This window comes from Nicotiana sylvestris, chromosome 6 (assembly GCF_000393655.2).
Source record: "Nicotiana sylvestris chromosome 6, ASM39365v2, whole genome shotgun sequence".
NCBI classification, from domain to species: domain Eukaryota; kingdom Viridiplantae; phylum Streptophyta; class Magnoliopsida; order Solanales; family Solanaceae; genus Nicotiana; species Nicotiana sylvestris.
The window spans coordinates 65,127,909-65,155,579 of NC_091062.1; the positions used below are offsets into that span (position 1 = coordinate 65,127,909).

The window sequence follows — 27,671 nt, forward strand, 5'->3', positions numbered from 1 at the left end:
CCCCATTATTATCTTGCAGTGCCACATATGCTGAGCTTGGCACTTGTAAGGACTATCATCATTCTGGAAGTCAGCCTGAAAATGACTCATCTTGTCGACCCTGGGTATAACTTGCTTCCTACCAGCTTGCCTCATAACTCGGAGAGGGACGTAAGGGTATGTTCCTCTCAGACCAATCAGTATCAGGAAAGGTGCATCTCTGGATCGGGTGATGAACTCCTCGGTCGGAAACCACTCGAACATCCATTGAACCTATTTTTCCGTCAGGTTGTCAAATAGCTCAACCCATCCTTTGGCATCCTCTAGTTGAGCGAACATATCGGGGATGTAATTCATTCGCTTTGGATGATGGAAAGTGATGTGATCATCCCAGTCCCTTTGCTGAATCTCTTGTCAGTATTTGCCTTTTTGGAGATGTTCCATGAGCCAGAGTTGAAGTAGTAAATTGCAGCCTTCGAAGTGTTTTGCTCCTTGTTGACACTTCTCCAAGGCTCAGTATATGTCTGCAATGATCATGGGAATGATGCTGAATGACTGCCCACCAATTCCCTCCATTAGGGTCTTAGTTGCCATAGCCAGCCTGGTATGGAGTCTTCTTTTCTTCATCGGAAACACGATCAACCCCAGGAAACAAAACATGAAGACAAAAACCCTTCGATGGATGTGCCCTAAGGATGTGATGGCGAACTCGACAGGGTAGGTATGGTAGGATTTGCTGTCACCATACCTTTCATACAAATAGTCAAAAGGGATGTATGATTCCTTTAGGCATGTCAATTCTGGGTTCTTCTTCAAACCCATTATTTTGAGGAAGCCCATGCCCTTGCGGTTCTCAGGCATTAACAAACCTAGATTTTCCCACAATAAACCGGCCAATCCTCCTATCTCCTCCAACAAGGATGTCATTTCAATGTCCCCAAAGCGGAAACAACCCTTTTACAATCCCAAAACAGTGTGACAGCTTCTATGATCTTGTTGTTAGGTTGGATCTCCAGGAGGGAAGGTAGGTTTCCCAAATACTTTCGGACGAGAGTTTGGTCACCAGAGTGTAGATCTCTCCACCAGCTTAGTAGTCTTGGGTGGATGTTGGTGACCATGCCGAATCTAGGGACTTTGTGCCTCATATTTCTGCAAGACAAATAAGGTTAGGCCCTAACCCCCCCTCCAGACTTGACTATTTAATACCAACAATTAGCATGAAGCATTTAGTTCTCCAAATAAATGCATAGAACGTAGTGATGCCCGTTTGGGTTTAGGGAAACCCAGTAGTCTTTGGACAAAGCTATCCTAAAGGATCATTTTGTGGACAACATAACTGACCCGACTAGGTTTGACCATGATGCATGCATAATTTGAACAGAGTAAGGTTTCTATGGGGTTCTAGACTGGTACCCTTGAGCGGACAACTCAAGGGGGAGGCACGGTATTGTCAACTGCACCGCTGATCGACTAGTTTTACCGCAAATATGCCTTTCCGAATTTAGGGGTAATGATATAGGAAGAGCGCAACCACTCATTATAAGCGTAGCTATAGTATTTGTTTGGCACGAGTGGAGTAGGATGTTGAGCATGATAATGCAATAATTAAAACATGTTGGCACGTATTTGCATGTTAAGAAAGCAATAAATACAACAATTTTATAATTTAAAGCAGCAATGAAGGAAAGAAATGAGAGGACATGTTAGTTTTGCAGTTGAAAAGGAAATTAAATGCTTAAAGAAATTTAAACAAGTAATTGCACATAAGGGAGGGTACAAATTTACAAGAACAATCTAAATATCCCCAGCAGAGTCACCATGTTGTCGCGCCCCCTTTTTCCCTCTTTGCATCGGAAAATTGGGTTTATGACATTTTAGGTATGGGACAACTCATTCCTTTTGGGAACTGGATTTGCATTTGGAGAGTCTCCACCTAATGATTTAAGGTGCATTAGGACACCTATAGGGTTCATTTCTAAGTTTGTTTGATAACCAGACATAGGGTAAGGGCTTGAAATTATCCTAAGGGGAAGGTGTTAGACACCCCTCAGGATCCACTAGTATGGTTCCCGGCCAGACAGTTTTGTGAATTTTGTACAATTGGCAGATAGACAAATATAGGCTCAAATAGTAGGGGATTTGAGTTTGAACACATAAGAGTTTGAACACAATTATTAAAAGGTGTATTTTGAAAAGGATTTACAGTTCTACAAATACTTGAGAATATAAAAAGGGGGGTCCTAAGTTTATTTATAATATGGATCACATCAACGCGATACCCGGTATGACACTCCTCAGAAGAGGGGATACACATGGCATTAGCGCACCGGTCATTATATCCATATCTACCCTTCCCACCCCGATAATGTATTAAAGCGCGGATTGGTCTCGACCTCTATTGCATGCTATTGCCCATCCCATTCCTATCAGTCACGGAGGAATTTAGGACTACTATTCCTATAAGAGGGGGGGAGGATTTTAGGCTAACTCTTAGTTTTTAAAGGTAAAAAGGTTAAGGCGACATACTACAGATTAAGGGAAACATATAAACAATTTGAAGGGCTCATATATACCTCCGCAGACAATGCATATAAATAGCATGACGTAAACATAATATAGAATACTCATCCTCATTAGCCCTACCAATAAGAACCCAAACTGATTAAGTTCATCCCAAAATAGGTAGATAACCTCTCAAAATCCACCATGATCTCATCCATATCACATATATTGCAAAGGTATTTTGTCTAGTGAGTATTAGATGACTTGAACCTCATAACTACTTCATCGAGGTTAGTCTTGATACTTACTAGTTACTGATTGTGGTGTACTCATACAATACTTTTGTATATTTTTGTGCATATCCAGGTGTTAGAGGCAGTGGCCCTAGGAGTGCGTGCTTATATTGGTCGCAAGGACTCAAGGTAGAGTTGCATGACTATCGCAGTCCCTTGAAGTACCATCCTTATATTTATATTGTTGTTTTCATATCCGAACAACTTTGTATTTTGAGACATCCTTATATATTTAGTTAGAGCTCATAACTCTGTACTATCTAGTTCTAGGAAGATGTATTGAGTATTGCCATTTTCGTCGGTGTTAACTATGTTTCTGCTTTCATATCAAATTTTGTCTTATTATATCATGTTTTGTTGATTTAATATTGCTAAGTGATTGGTTTACCTAATTTTAAAGACTAGGTAAAATCATGAATCCTATGGTGGGATTTGGGTCATGACAAGTTGGTATCTGAGCTCTAGGTTCATATGTTCTACGAGTCATGAGAAAGTTTAGTAGAGTCTTATGAATCGGTACGGAGACGTTTGTATCTTCTTCAAGAGGCTACTGAATTGTTAGAAAACGTTACCTGCTTTCATTCTTTATCATGATGATTTATTGTTCCAAATTTTGAATCTTTACTCTTCTATTCTTTCACATAGGGTGAGGAAACATTCTACTGGATTAGCTGAGTAGGAGCCAGCACCCCCTGCTAGAGACCCTGCTAGATCTGCGAGAGGTCGGGGTCGAGGTAGAGGTCGAGAATGTGCAGCATCTAGAGTAACAGTGGTGGAGCCACCTGTAGTTCTAGTTGAGGAGCACATGCCTGATCATATTATGCAGGCGGGACTCACTCGGGCACCTGAGGGAACTATCGGGGATCTAGGAGATCTTGGCAAACATCATGAGTATGTTTGGGATTTTATCCCAAACAGGGTTGATTCCGGTTGCACCAGCTAATTCATAGGCTAGTGGAGTAGCTCAAACTCCCATTGTGCATTCACTAGAGTAGCTGGCTCATGTTTATTAGACATTGGGTGTTATGTTGGTGTAACTAGTAATTACAGTTCAGCGCGAGGTAGGTACAATTGTGTCGGCTGAGGGTAGAACAGCTTGGAGAGTTTCAGAAATTTCAACCTCCTTAGTAGAGTGGAGGGGATTCTGAGGATGCACAGGGTTTGTTGTATCAGTGTCATGACATTCGGCGTACCAAGGGTTTTGTGTAGTCGAGCAGGGTCAACCTTACTATTTTTTGACACGGTCGGCATACAGATAGTGGCAGACTTATGAGTGAGTAGGCCAGCTAGCGTATCACCACTTACTTGATCCTATTTCTCCGATCTTTCCTTAAGGGTGTTTATTCCATAGACCCACAGGGATGTGTTGAGTAGTGAAGTTAAGCATTTGTGCCGGAGGTTGACTGTGTTCAAGTATGCTATGAGGTTTATGGAATTATCTCGTCATGCACCTTCTTTGGTTTCCACTAATAAAGAGAGTCCGTAGATTTATTGAGGGACTTGCCTATAGCTTTTGATTTAGGATGGTAGGAGAGATGGAGAGGGAGAATTTATCTCATCAGGTTTTGGAGATATCTAGTAGGATATAGTGTATCCACATGGAGGAGAGAGAGGATAGGAAGCTATGAAGCCTCATGGTCCTAGAGGATTTAGTAGTTTCCATACTACGCCTCATACCTATCATGGAAAAGGCTCTGGCATTTGTCCAGTGCAGTCCAAACTTCAGGTTTCCCGTAGTGCTCCAGCTAGCCATAGGTTTAAGAGCACTCGTACCGAACAACTATATTTTAGTGCACCTTCTACACGGGGTTCCTACATCGGTTATTCCAGTCATCTAGGGTGGACTCAATATAGTAGCCACGCATATAGAGAAGTTGTTTTATGTGTGGTGATACTAGGAACATTGTGAGAGATTGTCCCAAACTTCGGATTGGTGGACCTCAATTGGGTAATCAGGCTATGGTTCCCGCTCTAGTTTTTTCTCCACCTACACAACCAGCTAGAGATGGAGCACAGACAATGTAGAGGTCATCCTAGAGGGGAGGCTAGACTCGTTGTTATGCTTTCCCAGGCATGAGTGATGTAGTTATTACATGTATTGTTCCGGTCTATCATAGAAATGCATCTATTTTATTTGATCTGAGTTTTACCTACTCGTATATGTCATCCTACGTTGCTTTATATTTGGATATGTCTTGTTATTCTATAGATACTTTTATTTATGTGTCTACACCTATTGGAAATTCCATTGTGGTGGACCGTATCTATCATTCTTGTTTGATCAGTATTGGAAGCTACGAGACTAGGGTTGATATTAAGTTGCTTAATATGGTGGATTTTGATGTTATTTTGGGTATGGATTGGTTATCTTTGTATCATTCTATTCTTGATTGCCAGGCTAAGATCGTGACGTTGGATATGCCGGGGTTGTCGAGGTTAGTGTGGAGAGCTTCCTTGGGTCATATTCCTAGTAGGGTGGTATATTTCATGAAGTCTCAACGGATGATTGAGAATGGGTTCGTGGCATACTTAGCCTTTGTTAGAGTTTTGAGTGCTAATACCCCCATGGTTGACTCAGTCCCCGTGGTGTGGGAGTTTCTAGATGTTTTCCCTGTAGACCTACCAGTCATGCCACCCGATAGGGACATTGATTATGGTATTGATTTGGTACAGTGCACTCAGCTTATATCTAATCCACAGTATTGTATGGCTCCAACAGAGTTGAAGGAATTAAAGGAACAATTGCAGGAACTGCTAGATAAAGGTTTCATGAGGTTGAGTGCATCTCCTTGGGGTGCTCTAGTTCTATTTGTGAAGAAAAAAATGGTTCCATGAGAATGTGCATTGGCTACATGCCATTGAACAAGGTTACTATCAAGCACAAGGTTCAATTGTCCTATATAAATAATTTATTTTATCAGATTCAGGGTGCTAGGATATTCTCGAAGGTTGACATAATGTCGGAGTACCATCAGTTGAAGATTAGGGCTTCATACATTCCTTAGGCAGCCTTCAGTATCCATTATGGGAATTATGGATTCCTTCATCATTGTTTTTGTTGATGATATATTGGTGTATTCTTGTAGTCGGGAGGGGCATGATAAGCATTTGAGGATTGTGCTCCAGACTTTGAGGAAGAAGAAGTTATATGCTAAGTTCTCCAAGTGCGAATCCTAGTTAGACTCAGTGGCATTGTTGGTTCATGTGGTATCTAGTGATGGGATCAAGGTGAACCTGCAGAAGATTGAGGCATTTCGGAGTTGGCCTAGACCTTTTACCGCTACTGAGATAAAGAGTTTCCTAGGTTTGTCTAGTTACTATCATTATTTTGTGGAGAGTTTCTCATTTTTTGAAGCTCAATTAACCAGGTTAACTTAGAAGGGTGCTCCGTTCAAATTGTCTGATGCGTGTGAGGAGATCTTTCAGAAGTTCAAGACGGCTTTGACTATAGCTGCAGTTTTGGTTTTGCCTTCGAGATCAGCGAGTTCATATACAGTCTACTGTAATGCTTCATGGGATAGCATTTGGGCATATGTTGATGTAGGACGGTAGGGTAATTGCCTGTGCATCGCGTCAATTGAAGCCCCATGAGAAGAACTATCCGGTGCATGATTTGGAGTTACCAACTATTGTGCATGCGCTCAATATTTTGAGGCACTACTTATATAGTGTGTCTAGTGAGGTATATACGGATCATCGATGTCTCCAACATCTGTTTAAATAGAAAGATTTGAATTTGAGGTGGTAGATATGTTTGGATCTATTGAAGGACTATGATATCACCATTCTTTATCATCGGGAGAAGGAAAATATGGTGGCCGACGCCTTAAGTAGGAAGGCGAATAGTATGGAGCGTCTTGGTTTTATTCTAGTTGGGGAGAGGCCTTTGGCTATGTAGTTCATGCTTTGGCCAGCAGGTTCTTGAGATTGGATATTTTAGAGCATAGCAGAGTCCTTGCTTGTGTTGTACCACAGTCACCCTTGTTTGAGCACAACAAGGCTCATCAGTATGATGATCCCATTTGCTTGTCTTCAAGGACACGGTGCAGCGATTGGCTCCAAGGAGTTGAAAATTGGTGATGATGGTGAGTTGCAGCTTCAGGGCCATATTTGTGTTCCTAATATAGATGGGTTGCGAGAGTTAATTTTTGAGAGGACTAATAGTTCACAGTATTCCATCCATTCGGGTGCTGCAAAGATGTACCGAGATTTGAGGCAGTATTATTGGTGTCGGAGTATGAAGAAAGACATTATTAGATATGTTGCTTGGTGTTTGAATTGTCAGCAAGTCAAGTATGAACATGTCACGCCCCAACCTCGGGGAGCGCGACCGGCGTGGAACCGAGTGAACCCGGTCGAGCAAGCCTATCCAGCCTTTCCTACATATTTTATTCATAATCCAAAAAAGGGATCGCATCACCAATTGTTAAACACGGGAGAGGTCAGTTATATAAATACATAAACGTTACTAGTTCATTTTCACTTAAACACTATATGCCATAGTTGACTTTCCAAAAGTACATGCAGTTGACAATCTAGTGGAGAAGAGTTTCAAAATACAACGTGATCCAGTGACCACCCCGACACCCATACATGACCCACATAAATGTCTACGAAGCCTCTAAGGATACAAAGGATCAGTATGACAATGCCAGCAACAAGGCCCCGCTATACCTCAAAATATGAAAATTTATACAAAAGAAGAGCTACATAACCCCTGGGAGAAATGGGGGCTCACCAAGACTATTGTAAGGAAAGATAGAGAGCACAAGTATCTGCGATCGGCGCTATCTGCAATGGAACTACCTACATCCATTCAAAGATGTAGCGCCCCCGGCAAAAGGGACGTTAGTACTGTCGAATAGTACTAGTATGTAAGGTATCACACCTCCTTTTTACACCCCGAGAGGTATATGGGAGCTTTTCCAATTAAAGTGATTTTATTCGAAATGGGATTATTTAATTTATTTAATCAGAGTCGCCACTTAGAATAATTTAATTTTGGTGTCCCAAGTCAACGGTTTATTTAAAAATCCCAAATCGAGGAAATTTTCGACTTTATTTAAAAGTCTGCGAACCAAAAATTCTAGATAAGAAATTTTGTTAACCCGGGAGAAGGTGTTAAGCATTCCCGGGTTCCGTGGTTCTAGCACGGTCTCTTAGCGATTTATACTTGGTTTAAATTATTTAACTACTTATTTTAGGACCTATGTGAATTTACCTCTTTAATCGCTTTTAGTTGCTCGATTATTCGTACTTAAGGAGTTATTTTAAAACGAGTCACGCGTACGTGTAATCTTTTGTTTGGCGTGTCAAGAATCATGTCACGCGTACGTGTCCACAATTAATCACGCTTTATTAGTATTAAGAAAGTTTGAGTCGAAGCTGCACGAACGCATACCTAGATTTATTTTTTAGAAGAAAATCATAATTATGTTACACGAACGTATACATAATCACGATAATAGATTAAGTCACGCCTAAAGCAAGCTGCGAATGTTCGTGAATATTATTTATTTTCTTTCAACCCAATCACAAAATTGCATTCGCCAACATTTTCCAAGTAAATGATACTCCCTTAAAAGATATCACAATAGTATCTTTTTTTCTGTCCTAAAGAAAAGCATCTAAAATCATGACTTCTGGAACTAACAATCCTAAAGAAAGCACAGAATGCATAAGAAAACTATACTCAAAAACGATCTGATTCACGTCGTTTCAAGTCCGGTTCTTACAAAACTTCACAGACTTATCTTAAATCAAATATAAGACTTGTACCGGGCGTCGGAACCAAAATAAGGGCCCGATACCATAAAGTTTTAAACACTTTTCATTTCCAAAACTCATAAACAATTTTAGAAAATAATTTTCTTTAAAAATTCATTTCTCGGGCTTGGGACCTCGGAATTAGATTTTGGGCATACGCCCAAGTCCCATATTTTCCTACGGACCCTCTGGGACCGTCCAATCACGGATCCGGGTCCATTTACCCCAAAATGTTGACCGAAGTCAATTTAAACTCATTTTAAATGCAAAATTCATCATTTTTCACAAATTTTCACAAAATGGCTTTCCGGCTACATGCCCGGACTGTCCACGCAAATCGAGGTGATGCCGAAAGAGGTTTTTAAGGCCTCTGAATGCAAAATTTACTTTTAAAATAATTGTTCATCCTCGAACGGACAGAAGAAGAAAGTACATGAGTCGGGGAAAAGATAAGGATAACGGCTCCGCATATCGGACTCGGACTCCCAGGTCAATGCCTCAACGGGCTGACCTCTCCACTGAACACAAACAAAAGGAAAACTCTTCAATCTTAACTGACAAACTTGCCTGCTAGAATAGCTACCGCCTCCTTCTCATAAGACAAGTCCTTGTCCAATTGGACAGTGCTGAAATCTAACACGTGGGATGGATCGCCGTGATATTTCCGAAACATGGACACATGAAACACTAGATGCACGACTGATAAGCTTGGAGGCAACGCAAGTCTTTAAGCCACCTCTCCCACTCGATCAAGAATCTCAAACGGGCCAATGAACCTAGGTCTAAGCTTTTCCTTTTTCCCAAATCTCATCACACCCTTCATAGGTGACACCCGAAGCAATACCCGCTCACCGACCATGAATGCTAAATCTCGAACCTTACGATCGGCATAACTCTTTTGCCTGGACTGAGCTGTATGAAGCCTATCCTGAATAATCCTAACCTTGTCCAAGGCATCCTGAACCAGATCCTTACCCAACAACCGAGCCTCTCCCGGCTCAAACTATCCAACTGGCGACCGACACTGCCTACCATACAAATCCTCATAAGGATCCATCTGGATACTCGACTGGTAGTTGTTGTTGTAGGCAAACTCTACTAACGGCAAAAATTGATCCCACGAACCTCCAAAGTCAATGACACAAGCTCAGAGCATATCCTCCAAAATCTGAATGGTCCGCTCGGACTGCCCGTCCGTCTGAGGATGAAATGTTGTGGTCAACTCAACCCATGTGCACAACTCTCGCTAAACTGCCCTCCAGAAATGTGAGGTAAACTGCATACCTCGGTCCGATATGATAGACACGGGCACATCATGAAGACGAGCAATCTCTCGGATATAGATCTCAGCTATCCTCTCAGAAGAATAGAAGACTACCACATGAATGAAATGTGCTGACTTGGTCAGCCTATCAACAATAACCCACACTGCGTCGAACTTCCTCTGAGTCCGGAGTCCAACAACGAACTCCATAGTGATCTGCTCCCACTTCCACTCGGGAAGCTCAATCCTCTGAAACAAACCACCAAGCCTCTAATGTTCGTACTGAACCTGCTCACAGTTCAAACACCGAACCACATATACGACAATGTACTTCTTCATCCTTCGCCACCAATAATGCTGCCGCAAATCCTGATACATCTTAGCGGCGCCCGGGTGAATAGAGTACTGGGAACTATGGGCCTCCTCTAAAATCAACTCTCGGAGTCTATCTATATTAGGAACACAAATTCAACCCTGCAATCTCAAAACTCCATCATCACCTAAGGTAACCTGCTTGACACCTCCGTGCTGCACCGTGTCTCTAAGGACACATAAATGAGGATCATCATACTGCCGATCTTGGATACGCTCGAATAATAAAGAACGAGCGAATGTGCAAGCCAACACATGGTTGGGCTCAGAAACATCTCACGAACTGATTAGCCAAAGCCTGAACATCCAAAGCAAGCAGTCTCTCACCGACCGAAATATAAGCAATACTGCCCATACAGGCTGACTTCCTACTCAAAGCATCGACCACCATATTGGTTTTTCCCGGATGATATAAGATGGTGATATCATAGTCCTTTAATAGCTCTAACCACCTCCTCTGCCTCAAATTTAGCTCCTTTTGCTTGAACAAATACTGCAGACTCTTGTGATCCGTGAACACCTCACATGCCACACCATATAGATAATGCCTCCAAATCTTCAAAGCGTGTACAATGGCTGCTAACTCCAAATCATGAACTGGATATTTCTTCTCATGAATCTTCAACTGTCGTGAAGCATAGGCAATGACCTTGCCATCCTGCATCAACACCGCACCAAGTTCAATACGATATGCATCACAATAAACTGTATAAGGCCCTAAACCTGTGGGCAAAACCAACACCGGTGCCGTAGTCAGAGCTGTCTTGAGCATCTGAAAGCTCATTTCACACTCGTCCTAATATCTGAGCTGGGCACCCTTCTGGGTCAGCCTGGTCATCGGGGCTGCGATAGATGAGAACCCCTCCACGAACCAACGATAGTAGCCTGCCAATCCCAAGAAACTTCGAATCTCTGTAGCTGATACTGATCTAGGTCTGTTCTTGACTGCCTCAATCTTCTTCGAATCAACCTGAATACCCTCTGCCGATACAACATGACCCAGAAATGCAACTGAACTCATCCAGAACTCACACTTCGAAAACTTAGCATACAACTGACTATCCCTCAAAGTCTGAAGAACCACTCTAAGATGATGTTTGTGCTCCTCCCGACTACAGGAATAGATCAAAAGATCATCAATGAAGACTATCACGAACAAATCCAAGTAAGGCCTGAACACTCGTTTTATCAACTCCATAAAAGCTGATATGGCATTTGTCAACTCGAATGACATCACCAAGAACTCAAAATGCCCGTACCGAGTGCGGAAAACTGTCTTAGGGACATTGAATGCCCTAATCCTCAACTAATGGTAGCCAGATCTCAAGTCAATCTTCGAAAATACCTTGGCACCCTAAAGCTGATCAAACAAATCATCAATCCTCGGTAATGGGTACTTATTCTTTATTGTAACCTTGTTCAACTGCAGGTAATTAAAATACATTCTCATCGATCTGTCCTTCTTCTTAACAAACAACACCGGCACACCCCAAGGCAAAATACTAGGTCTAATGAAACCTTTCTCAAGCAAGTCTTGCAACTGCTCCTTCAACTCTTTCAACTTAGGCGGAGCCATACTATACGGTGGGATAGAAATGGACTGAGTGCCAAGAGCCAAATCAATGCAAAAGTTAATATCCCTGTCGGGTGGCATACCCGGCAGTTCTGAAGGGAATACCAAAGGAAACTCACGAACAACGGGCACAGAATCAATAGAAGGAACCTCTGCACTAGAATTACGGACATAGGCCAAATAGGCCAAACACCCCTTCTCGACCATACGTCGAGCCTTCATATATGAGATAACACTGCGGGTAGAATGACCAGGAGTCCCTCTCCACTCTAAACGAGGTAAACCCGGCAAGGCTAAGGTCACAGTCTTGGCATGACAGTCCAAGATAGCGTGATAAGGTGATAACCAGTCCATCCCTTATATGACATCAAAATCAACCATGTCCAAAAGAAGCAAATCTACACGAGTCTCAAGACCCCCAATCACAACTACACATGAACGATGGACTTGATGTACCACAATAGAATCACCCACCGGTGTAGACACATAAACAGGAGTACTCAAAGAATCACTAGGCATGACCAGATACGGTGCAAAATAAGATGACACATAGGAATACGTAGATCCCGGATCAAATAAAATTGAAACATCTCTGCTACAAACCAGAACAGTACTTGTGATAACTACATCGGAAGCCTCAGCCTCGGGCCTGGCTGGAAGAGCATAACATCGGGGCTGGGCCCTACCACCCTGAACTATATCTCTGGGGCGGCTTGCTGCTGGCTGGCCTCCACCTTTTGCGGCCTGAGCTCCACCTCTAATACCCCTACCTCCACCTCTAGCACCTCCACACCAACCTCTAACTGGCTTGGCGGGCTGTGGAACACTCGATGCCTGAACTATGGCACATGAACCCTGATGCTGAGAGCTACTCGGTGCTCAAGGACAAAACCTAGCAATGTGACCCATATCACCACAAGTGTAACAAGCCTTCGGCTGCTGAGACTGCTGACCCTGATGAACTGAATGGCCACCCCGAAAACTTTGAAGCGGTGGTGCACTGTAGGACTGCTGATCAAAATACTGTATATGGTAACCCCGACCACCTAAATCACCGTGAGAAACCTAAAGTGTTGACTGAAAAGGCTTATAGGGATGGCATCTACCATACGAATCCCTACCTCTAGATGAGGTACCACTAAATCGTCCTGAATGACAAGACCTCTTGTCAGACCCCTAACCACCTCCCTGCGATAGAACCATCTCAACTCTCTTAGCCACATTGGCCGCCTCCTAGAAGAAATCTCACTCCCAGTCTCCTTGGCCATCTGAAGTCGGATCGGTTGAATAAGTCCCTCAATGAACCTCCTCACCCTCTCTCTCTCTCTCGGTGGGAAGTATGATAAGAGCATGACAGGCCAAGTCGATGAATCTGGTCTCATACTGAGAAACAGTCATACAACCCTGCTGGAGGCGCTCAAACTGCCTCCGGTAGATCTCTCTATGAGTGATGGGGAGAAACTTCTCCAGAAATAACTGAGTAAATTGCTCCCAAGTCAAGGCTAGTGATCCGACTAGTTTAGCCAAGCAATAATCTCTCCACCAAGTCTTGGCAAATCCAGACAAGCGAAAAGTAGTAAAATCGACCCCATTGGTCTCCACGGTCCCCATGTTCCTGAGAACCTCATGACAGCTGTCCAAAAAATCCTAGGGATCCTTAGAAGATGCACCGCTGAATATAGTAGTGATGAGCTTAGTGAACCTGTCCAACCTCCACAAGGCATCGGCAGACATAGCTACTCCATCACCGGTCTGAGCTACCACACCCGGCTGAACTGCTACAATTGGCTGGACTACTGGAGTCTGAAACTGGGGAGCTACCTAGTCCGGAGTGCGAGTAGCAGTAGTCTGGGCTCCTCCTCCAGCCTGAGAGACGGCTGGTGCTAAAGGAAGCAAGCCTGCCCAGGTGACACTCTCCATAAGGCCCACTAGATGAACTAGAGCATCCTGGAGTACTGGGGTAGCAATAAACCCCTCTGGGACCTGAGCTGGGCCCACCAGAACTGTCGGGGCCAGAACCTCATCATCAAATTCAACCTGAGGCTCCGCCGCTGGTGCTGCTGCTCTGGGCTGAGCTCTGCCCCTACCTCAGCCTCTAGCACGGTCTTGGCCTCACCCTCGCCCTCGCCCTCTACCCCTCGTGGTAGCTGCTGCTGGGGGCTCGTGTTGATGGTCAGTGGATGAGGAAGCTTATGTTCTCGCCATCTGCGAAAGAACAGTGTAGAAATTCAATTAGCATTGAGAAACCAAACCGCACGACAGGAAGGAATAAATGTGAAGTTTTTCCTAAATTGTAGCCTCTAGTGATAAATACAGATGTCTCTGTACCGATCCCTTAGACTCTACTAAGCTTGTCTGTGAACTGTGAGACCCATGTAACCTAGGTCTCTAATACCAACTTGTCATGACCTGGATTTCCCGCCCTCGGGAGTCGTGATGGCGCCTATTAATGTGAGTTAGGCAAGCCGACTATTGAACAAATAACTTTTTTACCCTTTTTATTCTCTTTAATAGTTAAAAAGCAATAAAGTGTAAACAACGAAAATTTAGAATAAGTGGAAGAAAAGCAATAGAGTATCTAAATATGTAAATAATACAACTGTTTAAGCCTAAACCACCTAGAACTGGTGTCATAGTGTCGTAGACGATCTAAGATTTACTACATACAAAGTCCGAAAAATAAACAATACTTTGTTTCTGAATTAAGGAAATGAAATAGGGATAAAGGGATAGAGGGAGACGTCAGGGCCTGCGGATGCCTGCAGGTCTACCTTGGATCTCCGCGCGGACTGAAAGTAGCCACCCAATCTATGGTCCAAAAGCTACTCCGGGATCTGCACATAGTGCAGAGTGTAGTATTAGCACAACCGGCCCCATGTGCTGGTAAGTGTCTAGCCTAACCTCGACGAAGTAGTGACAAGGCTAGGACCAAACTATCACATAAACCTATACAATTCAACTATATACAGCGGAAAAGAAGAACAGAAATAAATAGTCAAATATGGGAGGGGCAGCATGTTGCGGGGGAGATATCAATTCAAAATAGAAAAACAATAGGTAATTGAAGGAAACAGTAAATCTCGGATATTAAAAAATAACCAAAACTCAATAAGTGCACGGCATCACCCTTCGTGCTTTCTCTTGTCCTCACCAAAGAAATCAAGTAATGAAACTGTGCACGACATCACCCTTCGTGCTTTTACTCTCGTCCTCACCATATAATCAATATAATTGGCACGGAATGGTACATTGTGCGGCACGGCATCACCCTTCTTACTTTACACTCTTTCCTCACAAATCATACACGGTATCACCCTTCGTGCTTTATCACTCTCTCACCAAACAATACATAGCATCACCCTTCATGTTTTAACTCTCTTCCTCACCCAAACAACAATCACAAACAATAGGGCAAGGAAATAAATAAAGTTACAATAAGAATCCCAGCAAGGGATCAATAATTCAACAACAAGTCCTGGAAAGGGACAATATCCAAACAACAATAATATCCCGGCAAGGGAGACATTCTTTTCTCTTTTTTCACTTTTACTTCACAACTCACTTTACAACTTGAGCCAATGCCCCAATAGGGTTCAATTTAACTCTTACACTTTCACATTTCATTATACGACTTAAGCCAATGCTCCTCAATATTCAAATGCCACAATTACTTCTACAAACTTTGCCAACAATAGAAATCATCACCAAAGCATGAACAATACAACAAAGTCATCAAAATCACAATATAAGACTCACGGGCATGCTTGACACCAACGTATAGATACTCGCCACCATGCCTATACGTCGTACTCTACAAACACCACGTAGAAAATAGGACTCGACTCCTAATCCCTTAAGCTTAGGTTAGACCAAAAACTTACCTATATGCCATGAACACAATTCAAGCCTCACTATCGCTTTACCTCTTGATTTCACCACCAATTCGCTCGTATCTAGCCACAAGTTACTTAAGTACATCAATAAATGCTAAATGAATCAATTCTAAAGATGACCCAAAAGGTTCATCACTTGTTTTAAAAGTGAATTCTACATTCTGAGGCATTAAAAACCTCTTTCGGCATTACCTTGATTTGCGTGCATAGTCAGGGTGGGTAGCCAGAAAGCCATTTTGTGAAAATCTGTGAAAAACGATGAATTTTGCATTTAAAATGAGTTTAAATTGACTTTGAACAATATTTTGGGTAAACAGACCCGGACCCGTGATTGGACGGTCTCGGAGGATCCATAGAAAAATATGGGACTTGGGCGTATACCCGAAATCGAATTCCGAGGTCCCAAGCCCGAGAAATAAATTTTTAAAGAAAATTATATTCTGAAATTATTTATGAGTTTTGGAAATGAAAAGTGTTTAAAACTTGATGGTATCAGGCCCGTATTTTGGTTCCGACACCAGGTATAGGTCTTATATGTGATTTAAGATAAGTCTGTGAAGTTTGGTAAGAAACGGACTTGAAACAACGTGAATCGGATCATTTTGAGAAAAATGAAAAATTTGAAGTTCTTAAGAAATTTCATGATTTTGATGTTAAATTCATAGTTGTTGATGTTATTTTAGTGATTTGAATGAACGAGCGAGTCCATATGATGTTTTTAGGTTGGTGTGCATATTTGGTTTGGAGCCCCGAGGGCTCGGGTGAGTTTTGGATAGGCCATAGAGTGAAATTTTAACATAGGGAATTGTCGGTATGCTACAGGCCTGCAGGCTTCGCATTTGCAAAGCTTGTCTCGCAAATGCGACCAATGTGTAACAAATGCGAGATGTGTCCTGGGTTGCCTTCTTCACAAATGCGAAGTGACTGTCGCAAATGCGACAACTGCCTGGAATCCTCCTTGGTCGCTAATGCGAGACTTCAGTCGCAAATGTGACTTCGCAAATGCGACATTGAATTCGCAAATGCAAACTTAGCAGAAGTATGGGTTCGCAATTGCGAACTCTGGTCGCAATTCCCATATCTGCAACCTGCAATTTTATAACTTAGCCAAAAATCTCTTATTTTTCACACTCTTTCAAAACCAAAACACTCTTGGGCTATTTTTCAAAGACAACTCTTCTTCCAAATCGATTGTAAGTAATTTAACTCGTTTCCTTCAATCATTAACATCTTTTCACATGATTTCAACTCAAAATCAATGATTTTCATGGGGGAAATTGGGTGTTTTGGGTAGAACCTAGGTTTTTCAAGAATTGGGGATTTGGACCTCCATTTGAGGTCTGATTTCAAAATAAATTATATATTTGGGTTCGTGGGGGAATGGGTAATCGGGTTTTGGTTTGAACCTCGGGTTTTGACCATATGGGTCTGGGGTGATTTTTGACTTTTTGGGTAAAATTTAGAATACTCATTTTCATGCATTAGAATTGATTCATTTAGCATTTATTGATGTACTTAAGTAACTTGTGGCTAGATACGAGCGAATTGGCGGTAGAATCAAGAGGTAAAGCGATAGTATAGGCTTGAACTGTGTTCGTGGCATCGAGGTAAGTGTTTGGTCTAACCTTAGCTTGAGTGATTAGGAGTCGAGTCCTATTTGTTACGTGGTGTTTGTCGAGTACGACGTATAGGCATGGTGACGAGTATTTATACGTTGGTGTCAAGCATGCCCATGAGTCTTATATTGTGATTTTTATGACTTTGTTGTATTGTTCATGCTTTGGTGATGATTTCTATTGTTGGCAAAGTTTGTGGAAGTAATTGTGGCATTTGAATATTGAGGAGCGTTGGCTCAAGTCGTATAATGAAATGTGAAAGTGTAAGAGGTAAATTGAACCCTATTAGAGCATTGGCTCAAGTTGTAAAGTGAGTTGTGAAGTAAAAGTGAAAAGGAGAAATGAATGTCTCCCTTGCCGGGATATTGTTGTTGTTTTGATGTTGTCCCTTGCCGGGACTTGTTGTTGAATTATTGATCCCTTGCCGGGATTCTTATTGTAACTTTATTTATTTCCTTGCTCTATTGTTTGTGATTGTTGTTTGGGTGAGGAAGAGAGTTAAAGCACGAAGGGTGATGTCGTGTATTGTTTGGTGAGAGAGTGATAAAAGACGAAGGGTGATGCCATGTATGATTTGTGAGGAAAGAGTGTAAAGCACGAAGGGTGATGTCGTGCCTCATGATGTACCATTCCATGCCGATTATATTAATTATATGGTGAGGACGAGAGTAAAAGCACGAAGGGTGATACCGTGCACATTTTCATTACTTGATTGCTTTGGTGAGGATGAGAGTAAAAGCACGAAGGGTGATGTCGTGCACTTATTCATTTCTAGTTCTTTGTTGATATCTGAGATTTACTGTTTCCTTCAATTACCTGTTGTTTTTCTATTCTGAATTGATATCTCTCTCGCAGCATGCTACCCCTCCCATATTTGACTGTTTATTTCTGTTCTTCTTTTCCGCTGTATATAGTTGAATTGTACAGGTTTATGTGGTAGTCTGGTCCTAGCCTCGTCACTACTTCGCCGAAGTTAGGCTAGGCACTTACCAGCACATTGGGTCGATCGTGCTGATACTACACTCTGCACTATGTGCAGATCCCGAAGCAGCTTTTGGACCGTAGATTGGGTGGATACCTTCAATGCGCGCAGAGATCCAAGGTAGACCTGCAGGCGTCCGTAGGCCCTGGCGTCTCCCTTTATCCCTGTTTCACTTCCTTAATTCAGAAACAGTGTATCGTTTATTTTTCGGACTTTGTATGTAGTAAATTTTAGATCGTCTGTGACACTGTGACACCAGTTCTAGGTGGTTAAGGCTTAAACAGTTGTATTAGTTACATGTTCAGATACTCTATTGCTTTTCTTCCGCTTATTCTAAATTGTCGCTGTTTACACTTTATTGCTTTATAACTGTTAAAGAGAATAAAAAGAGTAAAAAGGTTATTTGTTTAATAGTCGGCTTGCCCAACTCGCATTAACAGGTGTCATCACGACTCCCGAGAGTGGAAAATTTAGGTCGTGACAGAATCACAATTCTCATATGAAAAGAATATTTAGAAAAATGTTATAGGAGATTAAATAAAAAAAATAGTTTGACTCTTTAAATGTGAAATCAACAACAAAAATTGTTTCCAAACATTAATTCTTAATTACTCAACTAACATTACAGTACGAAAATTACTTGTTTTATAACACAAAATCCAATTAGAGATAATACATAGGCTCAGATTTATTAAGATTAAATTAAGCTAGGGAAAGTAAAGCAATGAAGCTAAGAAGCAAGCTTTTCGACTTTTAGTCCAAGCACAAAGTGAGATAACTCACCGGTATGTGTATCCTTCTTCCTTGCTCAAAGTCTCGTAGTGGTAACAGGGGTCTTTTTATGTGAGATTAATTTAACTTTATTTTGTACTCGTCTATTTAACTGGAGATAAAGATGACGATGCATTTCATATGAAACTTTTCCACTTTCCCTTCATTTTACATAAAGTGTAAAGAAAAAAAAAAGAAAAAAAGAGCAAAAAATCACGTTCATCTAGACCCACTGATCTCTTAAGAAATAGGACAAAGAAAACATATTGTATCTTCATATCCTTTTTGCTTTCTCTCAAACCAAAACAAAGGAAAGAAAATGCACTTCTTAATTTAATTTACACATGATAGATCTGTTAAATTAAAAAGGCATTTAACAAGAAATTCATAAGTAAACATGGTTTTTAGTGAGAATCCAAGATCCATTATCATTAACAAACAAACAAATAGTGCAGGGAAATTTCATGTCTGTACCTCTCAACTAAGGCAAACAAAGAAGAGGAGCAAAATAAAGTCCAGAACTGCACTGATTGGAGCTCGGCAGTGATGAACGGCAAGCAACAGCGGACAGTAGTTTTGCAGCTCCAAACAGCACTCGGATTCCCAGAAATTATGAAGCAACGAAGAAGAAGTAGAAAATAGCCTTGAAATCCCTCTTTGTTTCTGTTCTTGTTTTGTTTTTGGACCTCTTTTCGAATTTTTAGATCTGGACTTTCAATTCTTGACTTTATCTCTACTAGTGTGTGAATATCTATGTGTGAAGGTGAGAAGATGAGTTAGAAAAGGCTGGTGCGTTCTTTCTATTGAGAATTAAAACCTGAATTAGGGGGTGTTATGGCTTTGGGAAGGGAAGGTCCGCCATTTCACTGTCTCTGTTAGAAGTGAGGAAGCAGAAGAGGAGAAACGACGCTTCAGGTTATAATATGGGGGAGGGACTTGATATGGTCGTAGGTCTAGTTTCAGTGTATAGTTGAAGATGAGTAATGGAGAAGGAAGGGGAGCCCTTGGTGCGGCGTTTCTATCGAAAAAAGGGGGAGGGTATCTGATGTCTGTTATGCGGCTAATAGCTCTGCTGGTCTTGGGGTTCTGATTGTATCTGTGTGAGTGTATTATCCAGTGAAGAAGAAGCCATACGGGGGGGGGGGGGGGAAGCGGATCTCCAAAATCTAGGGTCCTGGGTCTTAGGTCTTTTTTTTATTGTGGGAGTTAGCAATATTTTACGGGGTAGGAATTAGGTTAGGTCGAATGGGGAATGGGTATGGGCTCAATATTTTGGGCTTGAAGGGATTTGGGTCATGAATTTGGGTTAATTAACTTTGGGATAGGAAGACTAAATCAAAATCTTTTTTTTTCTTTTTCTTTTTCTTTCATTTTAAAATCTAATAAAATCCTAAATTAATCATCAATCAATCTAATTTGTAAAAATTAAAATTGTTTATCTATTAAAATAACTAATTAACTTAAAACTAAATAAAATTATTACTTTCTAAAGACTAAAAGCTAAATATGTAAAAATGACTATTTTTAGTGATTTTTCTTAATAAAATTAATTCCTACATGCAAATTGGACCTAAGATGACATGAAATTAAAATGTGATATTTTTTATGATTTTAAAGTATTAAAAATGCATGAAATGCAACTAAATAAGGAAAAACTTCTAAAATCCCTTTAAAATCATTTTTGGTTTATTTTTAGGAGTTATTTTCAAGTAGAGCAAAAATTAGATTCTCACAGTTGCCCCTCTTTGCTTGGAAACACGAAGAGTATTCGGGCAAAGATAAAGTGAGTGGTTACAAGCGATTTTTGCCCGTTTGAGTACTCTGTGGGAAGCATTTTTTGAAAGATCTGATCGAACCTTGCTTCCGAGGTTGCCTACATATCCTTGGCTATAAAGAAATTAGATCACTGTAGTTCGGGAAGTTTTGGTAACTGGGACTACTGGGAAACTTTGATTTCACTGTTGTTGCTGCTGTTTCTGCTTGTTGGGCTCCTTATTACACCAAAATGAAAGATGAAAAACTAAACTAGCTAACCCTATCAACTACGAGTTACAAGATTCCTATCTATAAACCTTCTAAAGCTCGATCTTGAGTTTTGGCTGGTTCTTCCTGCATACTCTGATCTGAATCGTGATGCCTGTTAGCTGCAAGCGCTGATTCATCCTTCTTCAGCTTTTCGGATCAAGGCGGGACATGCAAAACTTGTACTTTCAATCATATCTTGAGTAGCTCGCATCTTTTCTCCGCTTCTACACTGAGAGTTCAAATTCTTTTCTTGTTTCCTTTCTTTTATTTAGGTTGAGACTTCTTCTTTTGGTCATCTCAAACCTTGTGTCTCACGGTGAAAACCTGTTCAGGCACCAAAGCAAACAAACGAACGAAATTTTCTGCCCCAGTTTTCACTAGAAAAATTTCGTGAGTTATTTGTAACAAAAATCTAAACTACTTTTTTATTGAAAGCAATAAAATCAGGATTGTGTATCCTTGGTAAAAAGAGATTAGGGAGTGGAGCCCTATATTTATAATGAAATCAACTAGATAGTGGAGACCCTATGTTGGAAAAGCAGACTAGGGAATGGAGACCCTTTGTCTAAAATAAAATCAACTAGGGAGTGGAGACCCTATATTTGAAAAGCAACTAGAGAGTGGAGACCCTATGTCTAAAATAAAATCAACTAGGGAGTGGAGACCCTATGTTGGAGAAGCGACTAGGGAGTGGAGACCCTATGTCTAAAATAAAATCAACTAGGGAGTGAAAACCCTATGTTGGAAAAGCAGATTAGGGAGTGGAGACCCTATGCCTAAAATAACTTCAACTAGGGAGTAGAGACCCTATGTTGGAAACGCGACTAGAGAGTGGAGATCCTATGTCTAAAATAACTTCAACTGGGGAGTGGAGACCCTATGTTGGAAAAGCAGACTAGGGAGTGAAGACCCAATGCCTAAAATAAAATCAACTAGGGAGTGGAGACCCTATGTTGGAAAAGCAGACTAGGGAGTGAAGACCATATGCCTAAAATAAAATCAACTAGAGAGTGGAGACCCTATGTCTAAAATAACTTCAACTAGGGAGTGGAGATCCTATGTCTAAAATAAAATCAACTAGGGAGTGGAGACCCTATGTTGAAAAAGCGGGCTAGGGAATGGAGACCCTATGCCTAAAAATAAAATCAACTATGGAGTGGAGACCCTATGTTGGAAAAGCAGACTAGGGAGTGGTGACCCTATGTCTAAAATAAAATCTACTAGGGAGTGGAGACCCTATGTTGGAAAAGCGACTAGGGAGTGGAGACCCTATGTCTAAAATAAAATCAATTAGGGACTGGAGACCCTATAATTGAAAAGCAGACTAGGGAGTGGAGACTCTATGCCTAAAATAACTTCAACTAGGGAGTGGAGACCCTATGTCTAAAATAACTTCAGCTCAAGAGTGGAGACTCTATGCCTAAAATAACTTCAACTAGGGAGTGGAGACCCTATGTTAGAAAAGCAGACTAGGGAGTGGAGACTTTATGCCTAAAATAACTTCAACTAGGGAGTGGAGACCCTATGTTGGAAACGCGACTAGAGAGTGGAGATCCTATGTCTAAAATATGCTTGTTTTCTGAGGACCGATTTCATTTCAGGCCCTGGAGAACCTCTGGTTTTTCCAGATTTTTCACTGACGGTTGATCGGTGGAACTCAACCTTATCGACTTTATTTTGACTTCGTAGGTCTTTCCCTTTTGACCTCCTTTTTTTCCTTCTCTTTTTTTTCTTCTTTTTTTTTTTTTTTAAAAAAGCTTCGGGGCATTAAGGGACTCTTGGCTCCTCAAACTTTGTCGCAACGTCTAGTCGCATGGGACTTAACTTTTTCCAACTTTATTTTGTCTTCGTAGGCCTTTCATTTCAGGCTTCTTTCTTCCAACTTTAATTTCAGATCATTTGGGTACCTTGGCTTTTCAAACTTTTGCCGAGATGGTTGGTCAGATGGGACTCAACCTTTTCAACTTTATTTGCCTTTATAGGCACTTCAATTTGATTTTCTCCTTCCAAGAGTTTTAATTTTGAAGCATCGGCTGCCATGACCAGTCGAGGCCGACTTATGCCCTTGACGAGGCTGGGTGTTTTTATGCATATTAGCTTGTATCAAATGAGAACCTTGTAAATCAGTCTTACCATCCTTCCTTTGTCTTAGTTTCGGAACAAAATTAGACCGAAAGAGATTCAAAGAAAACAAACAATGGAATGGAGAATGAGTTTAAAACAAAAAGTGTCCCTTTCGGGGAAAGGAAAGAAGGACATATCTGGAGTACATACAGACTTCAATGAACATGACATTCCTTTCGAACTGGATGCCTGATCTGTGTAAACTGTCTGACTCTCAAAAATTCATCACAACTTTTGCCTTAAAATCGAGAAACCTAGCCAGGACTCTGTCAATGCCGATGACTGTGAGAATCTTCTTTTCGATCAGGGGTGCCCTTTGCGGGTTTTCACAAGCTGACCTCTCTCATTTCTCTACTCACCATCTCTTTATAGTGCTCTTTGCTAGTTTTCACTAACAAGACTCTCTCATTTTGATTTCTTTACTTACTGTCGCCTCACGGTGCCCGTGTGGGTTTTCACCAATAAGACTCTCTCATTTTATTTTTCTCATTTTGACTGTATCGGATCCAAGTAACTGTATTCTTCGGTCCTTGAACATTCTCACCGATTGATCGGAAGGACTTGAACAGGGTTTGGGTAAAAAAGGATTTGGATTGACTTACAACTTTGGAACCTTTTAGGCGGGATCATCGTCGAACCATTATAACATCTACCCCATTTTCGCTTTTTGGGGGACTCTGAATTTTTATTTTGGTGTGATTGAACCCTAGAGAGAGACTGCCTACGTATCCTTTCGGAATCAAGTCAAACGTAGTTCAGGGAACATTTTTTCTGCTTTCTTTTGTTTTCTCTTTCTTTTTCCTCTCTTTTTCATTTCATTTTCTTTGTTTTTTCTTCCGCCTTTTTTCTCTTTTTTCATCCACTATTTACCAATGCAGACCAATTAGTCTTTGTAATACGATTTACAAAATCATTACAAAAATCATTGCCAACCGACTGAAACCTCTATTACAACATCTAATAGACCCAACTCAATCTAGTTTTCAAAAAAAATAGAAGGGATGCAGACAATGCTATTATAGTACAAGAAATTATTACTAGGTTCCAAAAAAAGAAAGGAAATAATGTCAATATGCTTCTCAAATTGGACTTAGAGAAAGCTTTTGATAAATTAGAATGGTCATTTATCTATTACTCTCTAAGTTCTCTTAATTTCCCACCCACCTTCATAAATCTATTATGTTTTGCATTACAACTAGTCATATTTCAATACTGATTAATGGAAATCCTACTGAATATTTCCAACCCACACGGGATATTAGACAAGGAGATCCACTGTCACCTTATTTATTTATCATATGCTTAGAAATGTTTTCACGAAGGATAAATACATCAGTTGATTATCGTATTTGGTCACCTGTCTAATTAGGTCATCAAGGGCCTCAATTATCCCATTTATTTTTTGCGGATGATATTATTCTTACCTCAAAGATTACTTATAAATCTTGCCAAACTATGGTTACTACTCTTACTTAGTTTACTAATCATTCAGGCCAAACAATTAATTTTGATAAATCCAAGATCTTTTTCTCCAAAAATTGCTCTTCCTATATTAGAAATACTATACTCCAATTGTTCCACATTACTAAGGGTAAAACTTTTGGAAAGTACTTAGGTTTTCCAATTTTTACTAGTCAACCAACAAAAATGGATTATCAGTTCTTAATAGAAAATTTTAAAAATAAACTGGCCGGATGGAAAACAAATTTTTTAACAAAAGCAGGACGAACAACTTTAATACGCTCAACTTTAAATTCTCTTCCCAACCATATTATGCAGTATATCAAATTACCTTCTAATATAATTACTTCCCTAACTCGATACCAAATGAATTTCCTTTGGAGCACCACAATACATAAGAAAAAGCTACATCTTATTAAATGGGCTACCATCACACAACCTCTAGATCAAGGAGGATTGGGCATCCAGAATCTTACCTTTAAAAATCAAGCTCTGCATGCAAGTCTTGCATGGAGGCTTTTTCAAAACACTAATCAGCTATGGGCACAAGTCTTATTACATAATTATATAAAACCTTCTCGCCTACCGCGAAAAACTCGCTCAACAACTTGGCGTAATATAATGCAAGGATGGTCTTACTGTAAAATAGGGATTAAATGGAATTTAGCCTCAGGTAGGCATGTAAAATTCTGGACGGATCCTTGAATTAACCAGAATACTTTACTTCGTCAATATATATGTGGACCTCTTCCAAGAGCTAAGGAAAATAAAACTATTTCAAATTATTACTACAATCATAATTGGCATCTAGATCAACTACCCTTTATCTTACCAGCCCAGATACACACAATTATCCAAAATATTTACGTGTCTATTCAACCTTCAATATATGACCAAATCTACTGGGGTCTTACACCAACGGGTTTGTTTTCTGTTAAATCCATGTATAAATCTCTTTGAACTAGCATGAATACTCCAACAACTACTCCACTGGAAAACTATAGCTGGATTTGGAACTTACCTATTCCTCCAAAAATATCACATTATATATGGTTAGTCTTCCATGATAGGCATCCAACAGCAGCATATCTCAACAGGTTAGGTATCCTCAATTCAGCTATGTGTAATCAGTGTCATAAATGCCCTGAAACTTTACAACATATACTTCTTGAATGTACACCGTCTAGACATCTTTGGACTAAGCTTAATATTTCCACAATAATTCTAAATTCCTTGCAATATCATGATACTAATTTAATGCTTTTTAAGGTATTCATTCATCAGAAATTACAAGTTACCCGCCACAATATTCCAAATACCACCCTGATCCCATTTGCTTTATGGGAGCTATGGATTATACGAAATAATAATACCTTGTAACATACAAAATTGGATTTAAATATCTTGTCCATATACAATAAGGCTGTTGAATTCTATTATCTTACACACCCTAGACGCAAGAATATTTCTTCCCTACCTCTATATGTCAAATGGCACCCCCCAAATACCCATACTTATAAGCTTAACATAGATGGCTCTTGCTCACTTAACAACTCAAAGTATGGTATAGGAGGTATTTTTCGTAATCAGCAACGGAATTGGATTCTAAGCTTTGCAGGAGCATCAATACCTGGAACAACAATTCAAACTGAACTGCTAGCTTTGCTCAAGGGACTATCTATTGCTGTCCAACAGAATCTCAAACCGCTCGTCATTGAAACAGATGCACAGGCCCTACTCAGTTTGTTCAACTCCCACGCAATGCAATACATTAATATCCTTAATAATTGCAGGTTCTTACTCCTACAATTGGATAGCCCAACTCTCCAAAGTATTTATAGAGAGCAGAACAGTGTTGCAGATAGTCTATCCAACTATGGAGCCCAGCATACAAAGGAACCCTATATAATGTTTGAAAGTCCACCACTTTTCGTGACATCTTTCTATCAACAAGACCAACAAGGACTACTACGCAGAAGGATGATCAAGTCTAAATCTAGTTTATGTAATAGTAATAGTACTAGTTTATCTACTAATGTAACTAGTTATGCTACTGCTACTTTAGGTACTACTACTTTTGCTACAGTTAATGGTTCCTCAACAGGAACCTCGGGTATTGCTTCTAGGTTTGTAAATCTGATGCCTCTAATGTATCACCTTAACTGCTTTATAAGAGCTTGATCCTATATATATATATCTACATCTTTTCCACAAAAAAAGCAAGCTTTTGGACTTTTAGTACAAGCACAAAGTGAGATAACTCACCAGTATATGTATCCTTCTTCCTTGCTCAAAGTCTCGTAGTGGTAACAGGGGTCTTTTTATGTGAGATTAATTTAACTTTATTTTGTACTCGTCTATTTAACTGGAGATAAAGATGTCGATGCATTTCATATGAAACTTTTCCACTTTCCCTTCATTTTAAATAAAGTGTAAGAAAAAAAAAAGAGCAAAATCACGTTCATCTTGACCCACTGATCTCTTAAGAAATAGGATAGAGAAAGCATATTGTATATTCATATCCTTTTTGCTTTCTCTCAAAACAAAACAAAGGAAAGAAAATGCACTTCTTAATTTAATTTGCACATGATAGATCTGTTAACTTAAAAAAGGCATTTAACAAGAAATTCATAAGTAAACATGGTCTTCAGTGAGAATCCAAGATCCATTATCATTAACAAACAAACAAATAGTGCAGGGAAATTTAATGTGTGTACCTCTCAATTAAGGCAAACAATGAATAGGAGCCAAATAAAGTCCAGAACTGCACTGGTTGGAGCTCGGCAGTGATGAACGGCAAGCAACAGCGGACATCAATTTTATAGCTCCAAACAGCACTCGGATTCCCAGAAATTATGAAGCACCGAAGAAGAAGTAGAAAATAGCCTTGAAATCCCTCTTTGTTTTTGTTCTTGTTTTGTTTTTGGACCTCTTTTCGAATTTTTTGATCTGGACTTTTAATTATTGACTTTATCTCTACTAGTGTGTGAATATCTATATGTGAAGGTGAGAAGATGAGTTAGAGAAGGTTGGTGCATTCTTTCTGTTGA

The 27,671-nt window shown here is 40.4% G+C and overlaps 1 long non-coding RNA gene across 1 annotated transcript; it reads right to left on the bottom strand.

The window, feature by feature from the left end:
- Positions 1 to 14,307: 14,307 nt before the first annotated feature.
- Positions 14,308 to 20,153, bottom strand: LOC104236666 (uncharacterized). Its single transcript, XR_713483.2, has 2 exons — positions 19,486 to 20,153; positions 14,308 to 14,583 (listed from the first exon to the last, which is right to left on the bottom strand). It is a non-coding gene; the product is annotated as an uncharacterized lncRNA (long non-coding RNA).
- Between the last annotated feature and the right edge of the window lie 7,518 nt (positions 20,154 to 27,671).